This window comes from Danio aesculapii, chromosome 16 (genome assembly GCF_903798145.1).
Source record: "Danio aesculapii chromosome 16, fDanAes4.1, whole genome shotgun sequence".
NCBI lineage: Eukaryota > Metazoa > Chordata > Actinopteri > Cypriniformes > Danionidae > Danio > Danio aesculapii.
The window spans coordinates 33687981-33701423 of record NC_079450.1 but is presented as its reverse complement, the minus strand read 5'-3'; the positions used below and the strand labels follow the sequence as shown (position 1 = coordinate 33701423).

At 31.2% G+C, this 13443-nt stretch overlaps 1 long non-coding RNA gene across 1 annotated transcript; it reads right to left on the bottom strand.

The window, feature by feature from the left end:
* Positions 1–10104: 10104 nt before the first annotated feature.
* Positions 10105–11700, bottom strand: LOC130242823 (uncharacterized). The gene is made up of 2 exons (XR_008839096.1): positions 11438–11700; positions 10105–10884 (listed from the first exon to the last, which is right to left on the bottom strand). It is a non-coding gene; the product is annotated as an uncharacterized LOC130242823 (long non-coding RNA).
* Positions 11701–13443: the final 1743 nt, after the last annotated feature.

The window sequence follows — 13443 nt, the reverse complement described above, 5'->3', positions numbered from 1 at the left end:
AATTGAATTTACAATGACCGCACAACAATACCCCATTGTACTAATGCATCATTTTTTAAATTGTGTCATCAGTAACATATGGTGGATCATTAAAGATGTTTCACACATGACCTTAATGAGTCAATTGATTATTGCACTCAATTATGGTCAAGGAATGACATTTGCTTCACCGTTGCACTGTTTGTCAGACTGTTGAACTGACAAATAAATAAATAACCAACAAATAATTTGTTCTGGTTTCAGGGACAAAATATTAGTTTGCTGGTCTAAAAGGAATGTTTTAGCAACCATTAATAGCACTTTTAGCTTCATACAAGTTAGCATACGTTGCCCATACCTGTAAATGTAGTGGGATTACCTGCAATAATATGTTTTTTAATATGTTTTTAATATTTTAATATTTAATAATATGTAAAACATTTTTTAAATGTTTTTTTTTCTCGCTTTATTGCACATACTTGGGAAATTAAATATCTCATTTTTTATGGGTATTAAATATTATCAAGCACTAAAATGTGTGTGCAGAAGACTAAACTCTTTCTATTAGTCTTTTCAGGAGTATTGGCAATAATTCTGATAGATGTTTCCTGTCAGATGGCCTGGTTTATGCTATAGGCATTTTTTTCTTGCCTGAATAAGCTCTTTTTATGAACTAGACCAACATTTCAATGACTAATAGTTTCCTTAACAAATTCACAAAATATGCCCACAGGAAACAGGTGTACTGTATTGCACTTGGCTCATTTCTCATGCTGTCTAACTGCTCTTTTGTCTGATCTACAGGACCACTTGTAATCTTGCACTGCATATAACAGCAATTCTTAGTTCACTCAAAAATCAAAACAACCCTAGTGATTTTGAAGCCCACCGCAACGTGACATAGGAGTGGTTTTCCCTGCCCATGAATTGATAGGGACAGGGACAATGGATGAAAAATCTATTTTGGCTGATTCTGTTGCATTTGCAGCAATGCTAATTAATGTACAGTGTTGCCTGATATAGCTGACTTTTTCTAGCCCAGAAGCTGTCCAAAACCCACCCAAACGCACAAAAAACAGATTAATATATTAATTAATTTACTTATTTAAATCGAAAGTATCCTTTAAATTTAAAGTTATCTTTTAAACTAATAATTTAACTGTCATAATTGTTTAACTAAACAGCAACAAACACCAGCAGTCACAGAACCACAACATAACCGGGTCACATCGAAACACTGCCCTCCCTCACCCACACACTGCACTTGCTGTGTAGATTACGCTACCTATTAGAGTATGTTTTTTACTTTCGAAATGGGGTATAAATTTGTCCTGTTTGGTGTTTTAAATTCTTTTGAACACAATTAGGTGCTGCTTGTCGTGGAAAAAAGATTAATAAAAGTGTCATGCTAAACCGCTATGAGTTTTATTGCAGGTGCTGCGTGATGCGCGTGCAAGCAAAGAGGAGTCAGTCTTTCACCTCCTCTTGCAGGTGGGGCCACAAGGATTGCGCTATGCACTGGGTATAACACATATAGGTCCACATATATGCTAGAAACATATCTGGCAGATTTATGTATAAAACACATAATGTCTTGTAAATATATGTTTCTGGCATATATGTTGACATACATGTTTCTGGCATATACGGGACATATATGCTTTCGACATATATGGGACATATACTGTATGTGCTTTACATATATGGACATATATGTTTCTGGCATGTATGTGGACATATATGTTTCAGGCATACATGTGGACATTTATTTTTCTGACATATATGGGACATACTATATGTGTTTTACATATATTGAACATATATGTTTCTGACATATATGTGGACATTTATTTTTCTGACATATATGTGGACATATGTGTTTCTGACATATATGGGACATATACTGTATGTGTTTTACATATATGGACATATATGTTTTTGGCATATATTGGACATATGTTTCTGGCATATATGGGACAGATATGTTTCTGGAATATATGTGGACATGTATGTTTCTGGCACACATGTGGACATTTATTTTATTTTTCTGACATATATGTGGACATATATGTTTATGACATATATGGGACATATACTGTATGTGTTTTACAAATATGGACCTATATGTTTCTGGCATATATGGGACATATATGTTTCTGACCTATATGTGGACATATATGCTTCTGACATATATGGGACATATACTGTATGTGTTTTACATATATGGACATATAGTTTTTGGCATATATTGGACATATGTTTCTGGCATATATGTGGACATATCTGTTTCTGGCATATATGGGACATATACTGTATGTGTTTTACATATATGGACATATATTGGACATATGTTTCTGACATATATGGGACATATATGTTTCTGGCATACATGGGATATATATGTTTCTGGCATAAATGGGACATATATGTTACTGACCTATATGTGGACATATATGTTTCTGGCATATGTGGACGTATCTGTTTCTGGCATCTATGGGGCAAATATGTTTCTGACATATATGGGACATATATGTTTCTGGCATCTATGGGACATATATGTTTCTGACCTATATGTGGACATATATGTTTCTGGCATATATGGGACATATATGTTACTGACCTATATGTGGACATATATGTTTCTGGCATATATGGGACATATATGTTACTGACCTATATGTGGACATATATGTTTCTGGCATATATGGGACATATATGTTTCTGGCATATATGGGATATATATGTTTCTGGCATATATGGGACATATATGTTACTGACCTATATGTGGACATATATGTTTCTGGCATATATGGGACATATATGTTACTGACCTATATGTGGACATATATGTTTCTGGCATATATGGGACATATATGTTTCTGGCATATATGGGATATATATGTTTCTGGCATATATGGGACATATATGTTACTGACCTATATGTGGACATATATGTTTCTGGCATATTTAAAATGTGGAACAAATAGGAAAAAGAAAAGATTAAAATGTCTGTTAAAACCGTATATGTGAGGTATGCTGCTAAATGCAGGCCACATCTTGAAACGTTTGGGAATCATTCAACATAGAGACAGAAAGCAAACTAACCTCAGCAGCCTTAGTGGCAGAAGTGTGGTGGAGTGGTGGCTGACACAGAAACAAGCAAAACATTAACTTAGACAGCAGTGAGACAAATGTGTGGTTTTTGGATGGATCTGGGAATTATTCTGTTTTAGATACCAATCTGACATGTGATTTCAGTGTATTTGTTTGTTTTTTTTGTTACAATCTCATTGGAAGGACCCTGCTTTTTAAAATCTATCAATGGATTTGTTTTTGTCCTTATATCTAGTCAAAATTTTTGACTTTAGCTTACTATTTCAACTGTTTATACTCATCTACTATGTGTAAGTACAGTGTATAAATGTAACAACACAAATAGGCTTATATTCTTACAGTAAATTTGAGGTCAATAGTGATTTAAACAAACATATACACAGGGTCAGACAGAACATGTGGACTTTTTTGCCATTTCGGGGCAGAATTTTGAAACAAGTCAGAGAAAATTAATCAAAATTATATGAGAGTATATGAGAGACTTATGAGGTAATAAGATTAAAAGAATTCCTTATCTTTTTTTAAGGTTTATGATGCAAATCTAATTAGAATCACTTATTTGGTAAACAAAGCTACAACACATCTCATAAAATCCATCCATTAAATAACAGAGAAAATATTACTTTATAAACTGTATTGTACAAAAATAATCGAAACATTTGTCAATTATTCAATTGTTTAATTAAAATAAATAAGAAACTGAATAAATAAAAAAGATGGTTGTTTTTGTAACTTCTGTAACACATATTCTGTTATATTGGGCAGATTGGTACTCATTATTCAGCATGTTTGCAGCATGATTGCTATAGTTTTACAACCACTGGGGATCATTTCAAGGGGAACAAGTTAATAGAAATGACACATTCAGTGTACAAACACAAAACATTTGTAACTTAAGCTGCCAGACCACATTCCACTGATAATATATTACTCAACCTGAAAAATACACAATCTAAATCCTGTTGCTGACAAAATAACTTTAATGATTTCCTGAGGATGTGAGGAGAAAGTGACAACATAATAGCATTTACTGTACATGAAGTGCAGTATTTGTTCTGGCAGGTCAAATTTGAAATCAGGAACAGTATGAGAGGAGTTCAGTCCCTGCATTGAAAAATTCCCAAACTAAGTAAAAAGTAATCTTAACTGATAAACATGGAAAAAATGTGTGATGCTTTGGGTTTTACCACATTTGATGTGTCTACTTAGTTGGAAAGACACAGTCTATCCATGACACAGCTTGCATACTGTGAGCTGAGACTGCATGGGTGCTTATATTGTGTACAGCTAGCCCCGCCAGACACTAGCTCTATTGAGTATTCATTCATTCATTCAGAATCAGAATCAGAAAGAGTCATTCCGTCATTCATTCCGTCATTCATTCCGTCATTCATTCCGTCATTCATTCATTCATTCATTCATTCATTCATTCATTCATTCATTCATTCATTCATTCATTCAATCATTCATTCATTCCAGAGTTAAAGCTATAAAGATCATTTACATTTGTAGTCCCTGGGCAGGAAGTTGTTACAAATTTAACTATATTAAAAAAATAAATAAAAAAATGAAACAATATACACGCACAGTACAATACATTCAATACGTTGTAGTCAATAAGTGCAACAATGCTTGTGTCTGAGACTGCATGTAACAGCTTCTATGTGCAAGTCTGCAGCCAGATACTATTAGAATCTGCTGGCACTAACACTACTGAAGGCTGTTCGGTGTACACTGATGAACCTGGCACTTGTTCAGTTAGATTTTTCTCCAATATGTGGGCATTGGTGAGTTCATCTTTATGTACACTCCTTTTTACAATTTGTAATGTATTTTGATTAAATAAATGCAGCCTTGGTGAGCAGGAGAAGCTCATTTTAAATAATTTGAAAATCCTACTGACCCCAAACTTTAGACGGTTAGTGTACATGATGTTTTTTCTGTCTGTTGGGCGTTTCACAGAATGATATTTTAATGTTGCTGTAAAATCTCAGGTTTACTGTGTTGTCCATATTGTATTATTGTAGCTTGTGTTTGTTTTTTGAGTGGACTTTGATTCTGAAAAATAAAGTTGATGATGATGATTATGAATGTAAACATCTGATGTGGAATATAAGAAATGAATTGTGGGATAAGAAATATTTTATAATAAGAACAGCTAAATGCGCTAATGGAAAACACATTTGACGTTTATAATGTATGTTTATTTAACTAGGCGTATTATCTGGGTTTATAATACTAATACAAATACTAACAGGCCACTTAAAATGTAATGGTTTTCTTTTAGACGATGTTATCTCATAATTGTCAACTAAGGAAATAATATAGCTTTGATTCTCTGCTCAGCCTTTCTTTATTGGGTTTTAACTGTCTGAAGCTATAATAACTTCCCTCCTCAACACACCCTTGACTGCAAAAACAAAATGAAAGAAAGTCCATATCAGGAAGAAAAGAAGTCCATATTAGGATAAGATACAGGAAACATTTAAAACTTCACATGACTTGGGGATTTTTTTACTTCTGTTTGCAAGGACAAATTAATAAAAAAGAATAAACAATGGTCTAGAGCTTAAGCTGACATCTGTGCTACAGTGCAATGCAACTGAACTGTTAAATTTTTAAAATCAAACATTGTTAAATTTGTAAATAAGCAAAAAGATAAAATAAAAAATCCAAGGCCATGGGCTAGGGCTGCACAATATATCATTTCAGCATCGATATTGCAATAGGCACATCAGTAATAACCACATAAGAGGATCTTTACTTTACTTTATATCTAAAGTATGGGTAATTCTTGGCTTGGAGCTTGTAGATTAATGGCAAAGTTGAACTGTTGGATTTAAAGTGTATGATTTTCATACAGTCCAGCACAAGAAACATTTAGCTTTAACAAAAATTAAGTAAATTCAATTTTATAGTAAGGATGCCAAGTTGTCACCTTAGAATTATAAGGTTCTATCTGACAATTTTGTCAAAATTGAGTTATTGACATATTCTTATTAAATGACAACTTATTTACATTATGGGATGTTTTTTTTATAAGTTGTTTACATTTTACTCATTATCTCAAAGTCATTCAGAACGCAGATAAAACCGTATTAATCCAAGGTGACGAAGTGTCATTTTACATTGGATTTTTAAAGTGGTGGTCCAGAGTATATTTTTAAGGCTTGGTTGTGTTTTAAATTTGTACATATCATGTAATTTTTACATATACCTCATTTTAATTATACACTGCTTCTCAGCTAACTTGAAATAGACATATTGTCATATTTCCTAGTTCCTCAGAAGGCCCGCCCTCAAGAGGCTCTGATTGGTCATATAACATGCCTTCATATTGTGCTGTGGTTAATAGATCGCGTCCATGTCACCAGGAAGCGTCACGCCTCTACTTGCACACGCTTTGCCTCTGTTGTGTAAAGAATGTCAGTCAGTGTAGCTGTATCAGTTTGAGCCTGAATCAGACAGAAAATAACACAGCTGAACTAAAATAAAATAAAACCTGACAAGTCTTTCATATATATTTGGGTTTTAAGTGTAAGAAATATAAACCATTCTCATATCTTTTGCGAGTTTGTTATTTGAGAATGCACAGAAAGTGGTCATGTAGAGAGACACTGCAGCGCTGCTGAAGATTGTGAGTGTTTATAGCGGTTTGACGGACAAACATGAATTTGTAGCTAAATTGTTAACGGTGTCAAACAGCATTTCCCATTGTTTACATCCTTGTTTACATCCTTGCTACAACATACCGTTAATACTAGAAACTATGCATGTAATTGATCAATTTAAACAAATAATAAAAATACTTACAGGTGTTGGCCAAGCGGCAACCTCCCGCTCTCTCTCGGGAAGGTAATACGGAAGTAACTGAAACTGCAATTCATCAAAATTCCGCTAGTCCTGGCTCCATAATAGAGCAAGTTGCAATTGAGCCCACTGTTAGAATGGCCAACTTTACAACAGAAAAAAGGTGTTTACAGCCTGGTACAAAGAACAATTTTGGTTCATATAGCTATTATTACCCTCCATGACAACTGTGAGGGGGTGAATTTTTTTATAACTCATCCATTTCCTTTATTTTAGGTTATATTAAGTTTGCATAATTAAGGGCGTGGCCACTTGAATGACAGCTAGGTCTCGCTGGTCGCCGTCACTTCACCTCAGCTGAATCCGGCAGATTAGTCACTGATCTCGGCATATTCATCGTATTTTTGTTCTGTTTTATGTGGCTTTACACAGTCAGCTGCCTTATTTTTTACAATTATCAGATGATATGGGATGCTGTGTGCACTTAATTGTGCTCACAAGCCATTCACGTGGCCTCGTTTCCCTTGTGAGTAAAGTTATATACTTGTATACCATCTCTATAAATGTATTTGTTTTATTTAAGATCATTTATCATTAATATTTTTCTTTAGACCCGTAAAGCACTCCAGAATGTGACAGATTGATTAGCTGTAGGCTCTAGAATAGTCATCTGAAGCGTTATCATGCAGTGTTATGCTGGAGTTCATCAATAGTCTTGCATTTACTAACACACACACACATCTGAAGTGTTTGGAAGTAATTCGCGTTTTCCTCCTGTAGAAAAACGTCATAAGAACAATGTTTAGTGGCTCACTGTATTACTACAGTGTTTTTAAAAGTCTAAACACTTTATTGATATAGTGTACAGCCAAGCACATGTGGTCAGAACACAAACGAGTCGCAGGTAATGAAGTATCAAGCGTTTCTCCCAAAGTAAAGTCTGTCTGCTAGGTCTAAGCAAAGTGCCAGCAGGCGTCTGTAGCTCCGCCCACTCTCCGCCTCTTTGCCCTTGTTTGGTATCCCGCCGTGGGTGCGATGACGCGCGAACAAAATGGCGACGGTTGGCCGCGCCTACTAGTAGCTTCTTTTGCAGTGTTCAGAAACCTATGGGTGACGTCACGGATGCTCCGTCCATATATTTTACAGTCTATGGTGTTGGCTCACAATTCACAGCTTCCTCTTTTATGGTTGGAGCTGCTCCTTCTTTGAGAAGTTTTTAAACCGAATACAGCACTGAACTGGGAGAGATTCTGGAAGCTATCCTTTGTCAAATGCTAGAGCTATGTATCTCTTTTGTAATTCTCTGTAACATAATTAAATAAATATTTAATAAATTGTACACACTTCTCTCTTTGTGTCGTGTCACAAAGCCGAAATACAGAAACAGAAGAAGCTCTGTGAAAATAGCAGCATTTGGATGGCATTTTAGCTTTCTCTGCTATAACGTTACAGCGCCTCTGGCTACACTCCTTCACTGCGCAGGGTGTATATGTGTAACTTGAAGGATTTATGACTTCGTTAACCCGGATGTGTTTTTTTGTAGTCCCCAAACTTTGTTCACTGTAGACTTTGCTAAGCTAACTCTGTAAAAGCCAATGTCACCCTTTGCATTGAACTTTGAGCGCATTACATTCAGAGATGTTGTTTATGTTCACACAGCTACATTACACATTAAAAAATATAATATCGAAGAGGACCACCCTGTTAAATATTTGTCTGACTGGCATTAGGGCTTACCAGACAAAAGTAGCAGCCAATGCTAAATGTTTTCTTCCCCAAACATCTTGTTTAAAGTTAACTTTAACTAGTTTATAATAATGTGTGCAGATGGACTTACCTAACTCACCTCAACCATTCTAAAAAAATATTCACAAATAGTTATTTAATCCAATCCATCTGGTGAAATATATTTCACATTGTGAACAAAATATTGCAAATGAGATTTTTTTTCTCTAATATTATGCAGCCATACTATGGGCAATTGGTAATTGACAGAATTTGTAATAGTTTGTGATTTGTATCTTGATTGGTTGTGTTTACAACCAGTTAATCCCAATATTATTTATATCCCTGAGGTATGAATATTTTCGGGCTTGACTGTATGTGGAAGATTGTATAAGTACAAATGCTTATATGACATTGCTTGAGTATATGGCATAAGCACATCAGTGTTGCGTGAAATGGAAGATTTTCCAGGAAGTCTTGAATCGGTCTTTGTCAGTCACGTGTGTTTGTTGTGTGTGACGTCACACCTGCGCCATTTTAATGGTATCGCTTCCCGAGACAACTTGAGAGACACATAATAACGCAAGAGAGATTCATGCCAAAAAAGGGTCAAGCTGGAGAAGTACAAGAAAATCGAGAGTTCACGGGACCGCAATAAACTAAACAAAGATGCCAGGGACCGTCTTTTTGATAAACTGTCTTACATTCAGGATATAGATCCATTTAAATTAATTGCAAACCAAGGGAGTGCTCTGCCGCCTTCCCATTGCTGACATGTCAGACTGTATATAATCAATGTCTTAATATACGTTGTTTTAGTTTAAACACCATTAAATCACAGTAAGTATTTTTAATTATTTATTGCAGTTTTTCCTTTTATTTCATTAGTTACATCTAATATTTACATTAACAAACTATTGGAAAGATGTTTGTATCCAAATTATTTTACAAATATGAACAATAAATGTAATGAAAGCAACAGAAGAAAACATGTAAATACTATTATAATTTTATTTAGTCAAATACACTGAGTGCACAGAGAACAACAACAAAAAAACATTAAATATTTACAATATTTACATTAATATTTAAATATTTAAATATTTATTTAATGTTAATATTTAACATTAAATAAAACCTGTAACCATTGACTTCCATTGGATTTGTTGGTTTTCCTACTATGGAGTCAGTGGTTAGATTTTCAGCCTTCGTCATATCTTTATTAGTGTAAAGAGAAAAAATAACCTCATAGAGGTTTAGAACCACTTGATGGCATATACATAGTAAGTCACTTTAAATTTGTGGGTGAAATATCTATTCAGCTCAAACTACTGACTGATCTAATGTTTAACTGTGAGCAAAAGCACTCGTCTCAGTTCTTTAAAGGGTTATTCAGTTCAAGTAATAACTGCTTACCTTGTGTTTTGATGTACCAGTTTTGTTATTGTGAAGAACAATAAATGAGTTAACAACACATTTTAAGTCATCCTCCATTTATTTACATTAATACAAATGATATTTTTATTCAGGCACTGAGGGAAAATTCATTTCTGGAGTAATGCATCATATTGTTTACATGAGACAGGATGAAACATCAGCAAAACACACTCATACACACAGTGAAAGAAACAAAGCTACAAAAATGGGAAGGAATTTGCAAAGAATGCATCAATTAAGCACAGAATGCATTTCTAGACCTGGGCTTTTAACTCTTATTGACAACTACAGCTCTTCTACACTACAGTGGGACATTGGTTTGTTGAGCACAACAGACAGTTACAATCCTCTGCTGTAATGTGACATCTTCACCTTCACAATCCAGTATCATGTTGATGGGTCAGTGCTTGTTATTAAGATTTTGTGTTTTTTTTACTGTTAGGTACTTGAGCATCATTCTTGTCACAAAATCCATCAGACATCCTGTATTCAAGTTCACACAGCAGCTGTCAGTTCTCCTCCAAACAGGCGGTTCACTTCTACACATCTGTCCAAACACAATTTACACTCAGTTTGTCTCGGCTACCTCCTTAGTGTTGTGTCTCCTCATCTGTGTCTCTCACCATCTTCAACCTCACGTGTCTCCTCCTCTACATGTTGTTCGTCCACATCTTCAGCTGACTGCAGTGTTGGTTTTATTTCCTTCTCTTAGTTTGTATTGCAGAGTGTGCAGTGTCTGTCTGTGTAGTATCTGTGTGGCCTAGATGTAGAGATGGTGCTCAGTCTGGGTCAGTTTCCATCATCTTATATGCAGGTTGGCTGGCAATGACAAGTTATACAGCAAAGTTATACAGTATATACAGCAAAAAATTACACATAGAAAGAATAAGTAAAAACAAATGTACTATAATACTACGTGCTTATGGAAATATGACAGTTTGAGCAAACGTGAATTAAATTTTGAACTTTTAAAACATTATCTCCCAGAAAGAACATTTACTGATCATTTACTCATCCCTTTGTCATCCAATATATTTATTTTCTTAAACTGCAGTCTGAAAGTTTAAAATATTTCATGTAATGTTTTCAACAAAAACCTTTATTTGTTTTAGAAAATAAGTCGAAAATGTACTTTTTGACAGGGGGTGAGTAAATCAGCAAATGTAAGTTGTAACTAAGATTTCAAAAGTATTTTACAACATTTTAACAATCGATTACTTCACAATCTTAAATCCATATGCACTAAGTTGATTTGTTAAGATTTAAATGCAGTTCTACCCCCAATACTAAAGTGTAACACTGAATTAAAATAAGTATTTGAAGCTAAAGCAATGACAATTGTAAAGTTACTTAAATGTTCTTACGTACTTACCTTTGTGAAAACGTCCAGAGCATAAACGGAGATATGCCAGCAAAAGATATATTTTGCGTCTCAATGCAGCAGGCCAGGGCACCCGATGCACCGCTACAGTCTCTCAATATCCTTTCTTCTGAGTGGGAAATTTAATATATCTGTCGTCGTGATAATTTGTTTACCCTTTCGATCGCGTGATTTGTTATTAACTTACAGCCCTTAACACAACAAGAACGTAACACTGTATTTACTCTGCGAAAGACGCTAAACCCATGCAACACCTCACGTTAACTCGGATACAACACAAATGGCGGCTATGTCCCATAATGCAATTCGGTGTTTACGAGCGTGACGTCACCTGACAAAGACCGATAGACATGCGTGACCTGGTGTATGTGGCTTTAAATAACAAGTTGTCATCTGTCGTAAATACCTGTGGAAGTTGACTAATTAGTGAATGATGAATATCAAGTTAACTAGGCTACAACAATATATATATATATATATATATATATATATATATATATATATATATATATATATATATATATATATATATATATATATATATATATATATATATATATATATAAATATTAAACACAATTGTCATGTTTATTTGTACAAAAAGATAGAAAGATTGCAATTTCTAAATCAACTAAAGAAAAACAAATATATGAAGTATACACAAGTGTATAAATGCACATAATATGTCAGTTATGATATAATATAATATAATATAATATAATATAATATAATATAATATAATATAATATAATATAATATAATATAATATAATTAATATAATATAATATAATATAATATAATATAATATAATGTGATATAATATAATATAATATAATATAATATAATATAATATAATATAATATAATATAATATAATATAATGTAATATAATATAAAATAATATAATATAATATAATATAATGTGATATAATATAATATAATATAATATAATATAATATAATATAATATAATATAATATAAAATAATATAATATAATATAATATAATATAATATAATATAATATAATATAATATAATATAATATAATATAATATAATACAAAATAATATAATATAATATAATATAATATAATATAATATAATATAATATAATATAATATAATATAATCAATATAATATAATATAATATAATATAATGTGATATAATATAATATAATATAATATAATATAATATAATATAATATAATATAATATAATATAATATAATATAATATAATATAATGTGATATAATATAATATAATATAATATAATATAATATAATATAATATAATATAATATAATATAATATAAAATAATATAATATAATATAATATAATATAATATAATATAATATAATATAATATAATGTAATATAATATAAAATAATATAATATAATATAATGTGATATAATATAATATAATATAATATAATATAATATAATATAATATAATATAATATAAAATAATATAATATAATATAATATAATATAATATAATATAATATAATACAAAATAATATAATATAATATAATATAATATAATATAATATAATATAATGTGATATAATATAATGTGATATAATATAATGTGATATAATATAATATAATATAATATAATATAATATAATATAATATAATATAATATAATGTGATATAATATAAAATAATATAATATAAAATAATATAATATAATATAATATAATATAATATAATATAATATAATATTATATAATATAATATAATATAATATAATATAATATAATATAATATAATATAATATAATAATATAATGTGATATAATATAATATAATATAATATAATATAAAATAATATAATATAATATAATGTAATATAATATAATATAATATAATATAATATAATATAATATAATATAATATAATATAATATAATATAATATAATATAATATAATATAAAATAATATAATATAATATAATATAATATAATATAATATAATACAAAATAATATAATATAATATAA